This window comes from Phocoena phocoena, chromosome 18 (assembly GCF_963924675.1).
Source record: "Phocoena phocoena chromosome 18, mPhoPho1.1, whole genome shotgun sequence".
Classification (NCBI taxonomy): Eukaryota; Metazoa; Chordata; class Mammalia; order Artiodactyla; family Phocoenidae; genus Phocoena; species Phocoena phocoena.
Window position 1 is genome coordinate 72,108,029 of NC_089236.1, and position 13,459 is coordinate 72,121,487.

Here is a 13,459-nt window from a genome sequence, read left to right on the forward strand (position 1 = left end):
CAGAGAAGTCACATCCCGGGCTCCCTTTCCTTCCTCTGTTAGGGCTGATAACACCTCTTACATACTTACTGCATAGATCCTTATAGGGGTCAAATGAAACAAAGTATATGAAAGAGCTTTGAAAATTACAAGGTCTGTTCAGCATTATCATTAGTTCTTTCAAGAGGAATTTGGATCCTATGTCATGTGTACCTCAATTAAGTTACAAAAGAAAGCAAGTGTTCACTTCTGGCCACGGACTGATGAACATGGTGCAGGCGTTCCTTTCCATTCCCAACACATAAAATACCCAATAAAGTATTTCCAAAGATGCTTTAGAAATGCATATCCAAGCTTGAAAGAAAGGGAAACCCCTAGATGCCATAAATGAAGGGGGAAATCAAAGCCACAATAATAAGTGAACTAATTTATGCCACCACAGCGTGGGGTGTATTAGACTTGGGTGCAGGCCTGGCATCCAAAGGCTTTGGGGTTTTGATGCTTTTGGAGGACAGAAGATATGTCCTTGGGCAGACAGGATATGCGATCTGGGTAAATCCAGGTTTGGGGCAGGGCCTGATATTTATACAACCTGGGGAGAGTGTCCTCTTTAAGGAAAAAAATTTTAATTACAAATACAAAATTTGGTACAAAAGTAATATTTATTGAAAATGAGAAATCACCCAAATTAACAAATTTTAAAAGATGTAAAAGAGTATTTTTATAATAATATGTCAATCATGATTTACTATATATAATGAATATAATTATTATAACTATATAATGCATTATATAATTATAACTATATAATATAATAATTATATATATGGAATCTAAAAAATACAACAAACTAGTGAATGAAACAAGAAAAGGAAGCAGAGTCATAGATATAGAGAACAAACTAGTGGTTACGAGCAGGGAGAGGGAAATACAGGGATAGGAGAAAAAAAAGGCTTATTATGGGATTATATAAAATCATGTATGTGAAACTTTTGAAAATTGTAAAGCACTATAGAATTTAAAGAATCATTCAATAAAAAAATTTTTTTAAAGAGGAAAAATAGAGTACATAAAAATAATGTATTAATCATGATTTACTGTATATAATTTATAATTATAACTATATAATACATGATATAATTATAACTATATAATATAATCATTATTACATAATAATATATTAAATACTCTATCAATATATAAACTTCCTACCACACTTTAAGAATATTTCCTAAATTTTTGCCTGCCTACTTTTTGATTACTTTATATGGTAACAATATAATATCGTATTTCTTAGAGAAGATAAAACATTAATAAAGTTTTTTTCTTCTGGCATGATTAATTTAAATATATTATAATTAATGATATTTTGATAAAGTTTCTTTTAGCTTTGTAACCCATTATTGGTAATGTCATGTGAATTTTTAGGTTGTTATCAAATTTGTTTCTTTCATACATAACTTGTAAGATTAAAGGGCAATTATGAAGAGACTGGCTGTAAATATTCTTTGAATTGACAACATTTGTTGACCAGATTGTGATCTATGCCCTTGTTTTTTGTTTTTTTTGTTTTTTTTGCCACGTTGGGTCTTCGTTTCTGTGCGCGGGCTTCCTCTAGTTGTGGTGAGCGGGGGCCACTCTTCATTGCGGTGCGCGGGCCTCTCACTGTCGCGGCCTCTCTTGTTGAGAAACACAGGCTCCAGACATGCAGGCTCAGCAGTTGTGGCGCAACGGGCCCAGTTGCTCCGCGGCATATGGTATCTTCCCAGACCAGGGCTCGAACCCTTGTCCCCTGCATTGGCAGGTGGACTCTCAACCACTGCGCCACCAGGGAAGCCCCTATGCCCTTGTTTTTGTAGTGAATTCTATGTTTTATTTTTATCTTCTTCAGTGTCAGTATTTCATATTAAACAGTAAGAAGTTTAATCTTTTTTCCCAATGTGTTCATATTACTCCTTCCTTTTTATTAACTGGTAGGATAATTATGCTTAAGTACATGAACTCCAGGCATCTGTGGACTTGAACTTCAAGACGCAGACAGAGGAAAAATTAACGCACTTAAGGGGACATACCTGACGAAGAGAGAAAAGACACGTATCACACATGCGCGCGCGCACGCACACACTCTCATATATGGATGGAGAGAGACAGTCAGTAAAAATATTGGAAATGAAGATATTTTTAAAGAAAAAACAAAATGGAAGCCCCAGTTTGAAAACTGCCCTCCACCAAATACTCATAGTCACATAACCAAAGTTTAAACTGTCCTGATTTCCCCACTATGCTGACTCTGACCTTCAACAAAACTCCCATTTCAGTGGGTTAGAGGTAACATGAACTGTCATAAACCACCTCATTAGGACTTTTGCCAATGATGACCTTTCTTCCTACAGTTGTTGGCTGGAACATCAGCAAGAAAACTCAAGTTGAACACAAGATCTCCCTGTGTCCGGGTAACCTTCCAGCATCCTGGCCGGTCAGCCTGGAACAAGCAGGCCTCTGCAGTGTGCTGCCCTAGAAGAGATGTAAGTTTCTGGGGACCCATCACAACAGAAAGCAACAGGCTTCCTTTCTTCTTTGCTCGTCACTAGCAGAGCTGTAGCTGGTGCGAGCTCAGCTTTGACCACTTTTCCTCTCCAAGTCTCCCCACTTGTAGAGAGTTGTTTTCTCACTTAATAATAGGTTCCTAAGCTGTGACAAAGTGAGAGTGGCATAGACATATATACACTACCAAACGTAGAATAGATAGCTAGTGGGAAGCAGCCACATAGGCGAGGGAGATCAGCTCGGTGCTTTGTGACCACCTAGAGGGGTGGGATAGGGAGGGTGGGAGGGAAGGAGACGCAAGAGGGAAGAGATAGGGGGACATAGGTATATGTATAACTGATTCACTCTGTTATAAAGCAGAAACTAACACACCATTGTAAAGCAATTATACTCCAATAAAGATGTTAAAAAAAATAACAATAGGTTCCTATCAAGCAAAGCTCTCTGAACTTTCTCTTGATGATGTAAAGCGACCCCCTGGCCTAAAGAAGCCCAGGGTCAGGCAGCAGAGAGCAGGAAAGCACGATCTGAAGAGCCACACAAGGCGTGTCTCATACACACTCATATACTGGTTGAATTTTCTCCAGTGACTGCCCATTACTGAGCTAATCAGAAAAGAATTCTACCTTCATTGCTGGAAAAAACATCTATTTGTGTAAGTCTTCCCTTTAACAGATTAGAGGAGAAAAACCATATGATGTCCTTAAAAGATACAAAAAAAAAAAAAAAGATTTGTTATAAGTCAACATCATTCATGATTTTTTTAAACAAACATAAAAGAAAACTTCATTAACATGATAAATGATATCCTCTGAGAGCCCTCAGCATGAATTATATTAAATGGAGAAAAATGACAAAGACGGGGGAAAAAAAGGTGTCTGCTCTCACTCTTCATAGTCAGTGCTGTGCTGTACGTCTGGACAGTACAATAAAAGCAAGGAAATAAGTCAGAGGTATAATGATTAGAAAGGAAGCAATACATTTCATACCATAGGATTTCCTATATGGAATAGTCAATAGATTCCATCAACAAACTGTTAGAACTAATGAAAGAGTTCAAGTTTGTACAAGATCATGTACAAAAACTATATGATACACAACCACATTTTAGAAAGGATAATTTTTAAAATATGCCATTTGCAACATAACGAAAATTATAAGGAACCAAGGAGTAAATCTATTGAAGATGCTCTAAGAAATTGTCTTTTTTCAAGATCTTTCCCTCTAGTTAGTGGAAAGACAGCTCCAAATATATACTCTCATTACAGTGGGTTAGAGGTAACATGAGCTGTCATAAACCACTTCTTTAGGACATTTGCCAGTAATGACACTTTGTCTTTCTATAGTTGTTGACTAGAATTTTAGCAAGAAAACTCAGAAACTTTTGGAGCGTCACCTATTCTCCCTCTCTCTCTCTCTGGTTTCTCTTTCTTGTCTTCACTTATTTGGTTAAAGTGTACTGCACTTTTATTTAGTTATACCAAAATAAATGGAAAGAAAATCCTGAAGCAGGAGATGAATGTAAACTGGGAAAATCTTGCAAAATCACAAAACAATTCTTGGTGCTTCCAGCGACAGAAGAAAGCACTGAAACAGACCCACTCTCTCTGTAGGAGAGTGAAAGTTGACAACCTCTGGAATTAAAGATGACATTTGCTGCCTCTTATTTCTTAGATTCCAAATGGTATTGTCAACTGTAATATGAACTTGATCTCTTTTTAACTGGTATCATGCATACAATCCATTGGCCAAAGAAAAAATAAAAGTGTGTTTGCTATCAAGAGACTAGTAATGCTACCTGACATGGGTACACGTGCTTTCCAGTCTCCAAAACCTGTTCATAAACATTGTCTCATTTGATGCTCACAGAAATTTTGTGGGATCCACAGAAACAGCATCAACGTGTAGGAGGAAAGTTTCAATTAACCGTCTCTATGAGGGCAGCAGCAAGATTAGAGGACAGTAATGTTTATCAGGGTTAAAAGTAAAATAATGAGTCAAATAAAAATAAACTTCATCCATGAAAGAAATAATTGATAAGGTGGACTTCATTCAAATTAAAAACTTCTGCTCTGCAAAGGACAAATATATGTCAAGAGAACAAGACAGGCCACAGGTTGAGAAAAAATATTTGTAAAAGATATATCTGACAAAGGACTGTTATCCAAAATATACAAAGAACTCTTAAAATTCAACAGCAAGAAAATGAACAACTGATTTAAAAATAGGCCACAGCCCTTAACAGACACCTCACCAAAGAAGATACACAGATGGCTAATAATCATATGAAGAGATGCTCCATATCATATATCATCAGGGAAATGCCAATTAGAACAACAGTGAGATACCACCATCCACCTGTTAGAATGACCAAATTCCAGGACACTGACAAGGCCAAATTCTGGTGAAGATACGGGGCAACGGGAACTCTCATTCACCTCTGGTGGGAATGCAAAATGGTCCAGCCACTTTGGAAGACAGTTTGGTGGTTTCTTACAAAGCTAAACATACTCTTACCATATGATCCAACAACCTTGCTCCTTGGTTTACCCAAAGCGGATAAAAAAGTACGCCCACACAAAAACCTCCATGTGGATGTTGATAGAAGCTTTACCCGTAAACTCATAATTGCAAAACTTGGAAGCAAACAAGATGGCCTTCAGTAGGTGAATGGATAAACAAATTGTGATCCATCTGGATAATGGAATATTATTCAGCCCTAAAAAAAGAAATGAGCTAAAAAAAGACATGGAGGAATCTTAAATACATATTACTAAGTGGAAGAAGCCAATCTGAAAAGTCTATGTACTGTATGATTCCAACTATACAACATTCTGGAAAAGGCAAAACTATAGTAAAAAGAGCAGTAGTTGTCAGGGGTTAAGGGAGAGTTAGGGATAAAAAAAAGGGGAATTAAGCACATAGGATTTTTAGGGCAGTAAAACTACTGTGTATGATACTATCATGCTGGGTCCACATCATCATACATTTGTCAAAAGTGATAGCATGTGGGCTTCCCTGGTGTCGCAGTGGTTAAGAATCTGCCTGCCAATACAGGGGACACGGGTTCGAGCCCTGGTCCGGGAAGATCCCACATGCCGCGGAGCAACTAAGCCCGTGTGCCACAACTACTGAGCCTGCGCTCTAGAGCTCGCGAGCCACAACTACTGAGCCCACGTGCCTAGAGCTCGTTCTCCACAACAAGAGAAGCCACGACCATGAGAAACCCGTGCACTGCAATGAAGAGTAGCCCCCGCTCACCGCAACGAGAGAAAGTACGCACGCAGCAATGAAGACCCAAAGCAGCCAAAAATAAAATAAATTTCAAAAAAAAGTGATAGGACATACAACACTAAGAATGAAACTTAATGTAAACTGTGGACTTTGGGTGGTGATGATGTATTGGTGCAGGTCCATATGTTGTAAGAAAGGTACCACCCTGGTGGAAATGTTGATGGAGGTTGTGCATGTGAGGGAGTGGGGGTGGTATATGGGAACTCTCTGTACTTACTGCTCAGTTTTACTGTGAACTGAAAACTTCTCTAAAAAATAAAGTTATTAATTAAAAAAGTAAATGACAATAAAAAGCCTCAAGATTTAACATTTCAGTTAAGAGATTTTAATCGCGATACAGGATGGGTTCCATTTTAGTGTTCTGCAAGAAACAAATTTAACAAGTCGATCTTTTTCTAATCCCTTACAGAAAACCCTGAGTAGAAATCCGAATTCAGTCGACAAGTCCGTGTAAGTTGAAACCCCGAATGGCAGGGCAGCTTAAGTGTTTTACACATGTGTCAAAAGATCAGCTGATTTAGTTAGAGCCTTGGTCCTCTGCCCAGCACAGCAATGACAGTGGCATTATCAGTGGAACCGGTTTGGGATCGTCTTTTCATTCCAGACATATGAATCACTCTAGGTATTGGAATAACAGCACCGTGGCTTCTCCCAAAGGAAAGGATTGCAGGATGCCTCAACACATAGACAATAAGATCGGAAATACTCAGTTGTACATACATGGAAAAAAGCGATCTTGTCTTGCAGTGTCTCTTTGAGAAGCCCAGGATAGACAGGAGAGAACATGTAAATGTCCTTTCACTTAGAAGATGAATGTGACAAAATGCACATTTCATGAAAGGTATATGTGTTACCTGTCCCAGAATGTGTTGGTTCTAGTCTGAAATGCATGCTGAGTTATCCCAACCATTTAAAATCTTTAGCCTTGCAGATGGTCAGAAAATTGACTGCGACCCAAATGTAGCCTCTCTCTCTCTCTTAACTCTTCTGGCACAATGAGAACTGTAGGATCACAGATCATTTATAAATGCTTCAACTCCATCAAACTTATCACTCACTTTATTTAGACTATATCTCATTTTAAAATGTTTAGATGTTTCTTATTTAGAGTATACATTTTTCCATTCTCTTGGTTTAATTTATAGGTGAAAATTGAGCTAGACTTTTAACTTTTTTCAAACAATTGCTTTTCTCTCTGAAATATTCTCTCTTGGATAATTCTTATTATTTCCTTCAGCACAACACAGGCATCACTGTACCAGGTGGATTTCCAAAACTACTTCTGAGTGTAAACGTCGCTTACATTCTCTTCTGTCCAGTTTAACTAGCCAAGATTTTGTCTCTTGCCTCCTGGATGTGAGGAACTGGAGGGTTGGGAGCCAGTATGGTTATCAGCATAGAAGAGATGCTCTTAAATGTTTAATGAATAAATTAAAGTATGAATAAATGATGGGAGCAAGTTATTTCTTCAACAGAATTCAGATCATACAAGTTTAAAATTTTCATGTAGATCAGTTTCTTTAGATGTAGAGGAATTTATCTACCAGCTCAAGGGTTCTCAAGCTTAAGTAATATATCAAGCACTTTTTCTCACCAAGATTAGATTTAAAATATCTAGAAAGTTACAAAGTGGATATAACAAACACCAAAAGTCCTGCCACTTACAATTTTAACTTAACATTTTATTGTATTTTATTCTGGGTTTTTTCAAAATATCGATACAAGCAAAGGTCCCTTTCAACAGGTATATGGTGCCAATCACCGGCTTCCTGGCTTTCTGCTCCATATTCACCCTTTTTTGCCTGCTCTGCGAAAATAGGTGTGGGTCCTTTAAAGATTTTTCCTTTGCCAGAAACAATGCTAAATTTTGTCAGTAGAGGGCGCAGGAGGACAGGGTTCAGGTGTGTCCCTCAGCCCAGCAGACATCCCAGGTTAGCCTCCTTTGGAGCCGGTGGCTTGCCCAGGACCCCGCTTCCCCAGAGCTCACTGCTCGTCCACTGCTCTGCATGCAGTACCTGGCAGCCAGCAGCATCAGTGGCAGCAGCGTGCCGCCCTTTCCCCCGGCACCCTTGGGCGGTTTTGTAGCTCCGTCCTTCCCCATGAACACCTTTCCCTGGTATCCTCTAGGGCAGATTTCCAAGGAATATGGCCAGCACAACACCACGACAACTTCTCAGCAAGCCGCAGCCTGCCCTCTCAACAAGATGTGGATTTCAGCCCAACTGGTGGGGTAAGTGGAGAAAAGGGGGTTCCGCCTCAGCCCTAAGTACAGTGGCTGCTCCCTATTTTTGCTCTTTCTACATTCTTTCGTTCTCTTTTTAATAGCCAGTGCCTCATTATTCCAATCTCCTGTTACGGTTATTAGTTCTTTACATTCAACTTTCCCTCTTAAATTACGGTGTGGTTTCTTTCTCTTGACTGGACCCACGCAAAAATAGATACCAGCAAATGTCCGTTTCAGAAAGTATATTAAATGTATAGTTCTCTAATAAGGTGTGAAGTTAATGAATATGGCTGGCGTAGCTGCTTTTACACCTGGACGTATGGCACGGATTGATGTGTTATGTGCTTGTACTTCTTGTCCCGTAAGTGCCAGAGGGAATGATTCTGGTCATGTAGAGAAGTACTACCACCCTTGGGGACCTGTCATCCTGACTCCTCCGAGCTATAAGTCACTGTGACTAACGATTATGCCCGTTGGAGTCTCAGGCAAAGAGAGGCAGAGGCTACTCAGACGCACCCCGAGGCCTTGAACTTGTCACTCCCCTATGCGATTGCTCCCAGCGGCACTCCCGCTTTTGAAAAGCAGCTGCTGGGTTCCTAGGCTCTCATGAAGGCCAGGTGACCCTCCTGCTGGATATTCCCATCTGAGGTGGGTAAACTTGAACTCAATGACTAGAAGGTGCGCAGAACCCAACAAGCCCTGCTTGCGAAGGTTTCAGCCCACCTGAGCCAGCAGCGTCACAGCTGAAAAAGTGGCCGCTAGCTCTCTGAGGGAAATTTTATCCCCCGCCTCTTCCATGAAGCCAAACTGCTGGCTCTAGGGGACCCTCAACTCACAAAGGGGCACAGCTGGGGAATTAATAAGAGACATGTATTCTTTCAATTAATTTAACCAATTGAATATATGGAAGAGAGAAGAAGAGGGAGGGAGAGAGAGAGAGAGAGCGACCCAGCTCATTGGACATCACTGGAAGTACCAGGGGGCCAATTTCATTTGTTTTTTTTTTTGAAGTATAGTCGATGTACAACGTTGTGTTAGTTTCTGCTGTACAGCAAAGTGATTCAGTTATACATGTGTATATATATATACTTGTTCATATTCTTTTCCATTATGGTTTATCACAGGATCTTGAATACAGTTCCCTGTGCTGTACAGCAGGACCTTGTTGTTTATCCATTCTATATATAATAGTTTGCATCTGCTAACCCCAAACTCCCACCCCATCCCTGTCCCCAGCCTTGGCAACCACTAGTCTGTTCCTTACATCTGTGAGTCTGTTTCATAGGTAAGTGCATTTGTGTCATACTTTAGATTCCACGTATAAGTGATATCGTATGGTATTTGCTTTTCTCTGTCTGACTTACTTCACTTAGCATGATAATCTCTAGGTCCATCCATGTTGCTGCAGATGGCATTATTTCATTCTTTTTTTATGGCTGAGTACTATTCCATTGTGCATATGTACCACATCTTCTTTATCCATTCCTCTGTCAATGGACATTTAGGTTGCTTCCATGTCTTGGCTATTGTGAATAGTGCTGCTATGATCATAAAGGTGCATATAGCTTTTTGAATTGTAGTTTTGTCTGAGGACACCAATTTCTTTCTTTTTTTTTTAACATCTTTATTGGGGTGTAATTGCTTTACAATGGTGTGTCAGTTTCTGCTTTATAACAAAGTGAATCAGCTATACATAAACATATATCCCCATATCTCCTCCCTCTTGCATCTCCCTCCCACCCTCCCTATCCCACCCCTCTAGGTGGTCACAAAGCATTGAGCTGATCTCCCTGTGCTATGCGGCTCCTTCCCACTTGAGGACACCAATTTCTTACTCTGAAAATTTTGGCAATTAGAAGGAAAGAGTTATCTTGCCTTTCAGGATAATCAAATAGCCCTAACTGAAGAGTGACAGTTCTTATTTACAGAGGAATTCCAGCTAATACATATGAAAGAAATGATAGGAAAGTATCACTTAGCCACCCCTAATGAAATAATTGAATCAGGCAATAGTCATCAAAGGATAATATCACTTGACCAATGATCGGTGGGGAGCTATGATGGAGAGATCAGGCTGTCACCACCCAAACCCTTTGATCAGTCTTAGCATGACTAAAAATAGAAACCAGACATTAGGTGCCTCCAGATGTAATGCAATATGAAGAGCACAGCACCAGCTGTAACATATTCTTGCCAAAAAAAAAAAGTTAAACCTGAATCTAATCAAGTCTCTAGGGCGAACTAGAAGACATACAGGGGATAGAAAAGAAGTTAAATAAAATCACAGAGATATGAAAAAGCAAATCAGAATGTGGGACATTCTATAGGACAACTGGTCTGGCTTATTGAACAAGCCAATGGTGGAGGAAGGGGGAGGACTCAGGTTGATGAAAAGAGCCTTAAAAAGCACAACCACCAAATGTAATGAGTGAACCCTGATTCCAACCTATTTTGAATAAACAATGTGTACAAATATTTTGAGATAATCAGGATAACTCGATCATAAAATGGTTCTGAAGAATTACTGTTAATTTTATTACACGTGATAATAACATTGTGATTAAAGAAGAAAATGTTTTTATATTTTAGGGACTAAAATATGCTGGAGGGAAATGACATGTCTAGGATTCTCTTGAAAATACTTTAGCAAAGAAAAAGAAAGCAGACATGCATAGTTGAAATAAATGTGGGAAAATCTTGTTAACCGTTGAATCTGGGGAAATGGTATATAGGCATTCATGGCACTGTTCTCTGAAATTTGGGGCATGTTTTATAATAAAATCATTTAAAGTCTTTTAGACAATAGGTGAAGTAATACAACAAAGTAGAAATTAGAAGCCATTAAAATGAGCAGAAAAGGAACAAAGTATCAAAAATTCAGGGGTCATGTAAAAAAATATTCACCAGAAAAATTGTAGCCTTACATGTATTTATTATTTTTTTTAAGAGTGACAAAAATAAAAAAGAATTTAAAGCTTAGGAAAAGGTACACTTCTGCCCATGGTTGAGATGGGACTGGATTTACCCACCTGCCTGAAACAACAAAAAACTAGGCAACATGTAGAAAACAGTGGTTGCCAACATACTGAACATCAGGCAACAAAAGAAAGTGATCCCAGAGAAACAGAAAACACGAGAGGTGAGCCCTGTGATTAACCCATTTTCTTGCATCAAGTTTCCAGGCCATAGAGAAGTGGGCGTGAACCCAGGACTGTGTTCCAGAACTATGGCTCCATAGTTTAGTAAAAAGTTAAACAAAGGTCTGACATAAAACCCAGCCATTCACTTAGGTGTTTACATAAATGAAATGAGGGAGTACATCTATACAAAGATGTGTACATGGACGCTCCTAGCAATTTTATTCGCAGTAGCCAAAAGCTAGACATTATTGTTTAACAATAGGTGAATTGATACATTATGGTATATTCATACAATGAAACGAAGTACTACTTAGCAGTAAGAAGGAATGAGCAATTGATATATGCAACATCATGGATGAATCTCAAAATAATTATGTTATTTATATAAAATTCTACAAAATGCAAACTAATTATCGTGTCAGAAAGCAGACCAGTGGTTTCCTGCAGAATGAGGGTGGAGCGGGTGAAGAAAGGCAGGATGGAGACATTTTTTTAAAAAGCACAAGGAAATTTTGAGGAGTGATGTGTATGTTTATTATTTTGTTTGTGGTGGTGGTTTCACGGGTGTCAAATGTGTTGAACTTAGAAAATTGTACATTTGAAGAATATGTAGTTTACTGTGTTCAACTCTATCTTGATAAAGCTATTTAAACAATAACAATGAAATACCATTTAATATTCATTAGATGGAAAAATTTTTTAAAGATTGACAGTATCTAATCATTATGAGGTTGTAGAAGAAAGAACATGATCATATATTATGGCATATGAGTAGGGAATGGCATCGTGGAGGGTAATTGGTCAGAATTCTTCGAGATTTCACAGGTGTATTTACAAAGTGCTGTGAATGTAGGGAGCTCTCTGGGGAGATGGTGACCCAAACGCTTCTGTGCCCCCTTCCTCGCCCAACTACTGCTTTTTTTTTGCGGTACGTGGGCCTCTCACTGTTGTGGCCTCTCCCGTTGCGGAGCACAGGCTCCGGACGCGCAGGCTCAGCGACCATGGCTCACGGGCCCAGCCGCTCCGCGTCACGCAGGATCCTCCTGGGTCGGGGCACGAACCCGTGTCGCCTGCATCAGCAGGCGGACTCTCAACCACTGCGCCACCAGGGAAGCCGGCCCATCTACTTCTTTTGAGCAAAATAACTGCTGGGCTTCCAGACTTCCATATTTTGCCTGGGGATCTGCCAGGATTCAGGTGCAGAGAACCTTGCTAGCTTCCTCCTCACTCTCTGCTGGGCTCACCTGCTACAAAGCAGAACAGCTTCTGAGCTAAAATATAAGAAACTTAACCGAAGAAAAAGATTTGGAGCAGTGTTGAATGTCTCATTTGTCATTACTCGAGGCTGGGAGACAGTTAGATGGTATTTACAAACTGCTGCTAGAAAAGGCTGTAATCCAAGATTCCCACATCCAGCTGAAGAACCATACATCCAGGTAGCAACAGAAACACCTACGTGGACATACGTGGTTTCAAAGATTGAAATGCCGATATTTCATGTGATGAATATACTAGAGAAATCTGGTTACAATAAACAACAAGTAAATTAGAAAATCAACTTCAAGATGAAGTGGAGAGGAAATAGTTTTGAGCGATGACTCTAGTGATATATAGTTAAATCCAAATGGTTGATGGTAGATCGGGTTTCTAGAATTCTGTATAAATGTTAAGTAAGGAATCTTGCAAGAGAAAAGGTGTTCTGCAAAGGAAACTCTGTCAGTAGGCTGGGAGTACAATATCCAGTTCTCTTACCTAAACCTGGTACCCACAGGAAGCAAAACTGTCTAAAGAGCTTATCTGAGAAGAGGAAAATAAGGGGAGCTAAAAGTAAGAAAGCATGAAAGGAATGACCCTCTCGCCTTCAGCAAGAGGGTCCCCTGCTCTGCACCCCTGCCTTGGTGGGCTCGGCTTTCTTCCGTACAGAGCCCACCTTCCCGGGAAGGAGTGTGCTGAGTGTGTGACAGGGGAGGTGTCCACCTACCTTCTTTGGGACCGTGCTGTGTGTTCCTAGGATTCCACCCCATCCCAATCCAAAGGCCCTGAGCCAACTCTCAGGGTCTGAATGTGTTCTTTTCCAAGTCTCTTCTCCAGAGAATGAACACACACGGTAGGACCCAGCAGGGGGCAAGGGACAGCTCTGTGTGTGTGTGTGCATGTGTGTGTGTTGGGGAAGGTTGATGGAACTTGCATGCGTGTGCTGCTGTGTTCACACCTGCAAACGTGATGTCCTTCCTTGGGAGAATGGGCCAAGTTGGAAAGGAAGCGGGGAGGGCTG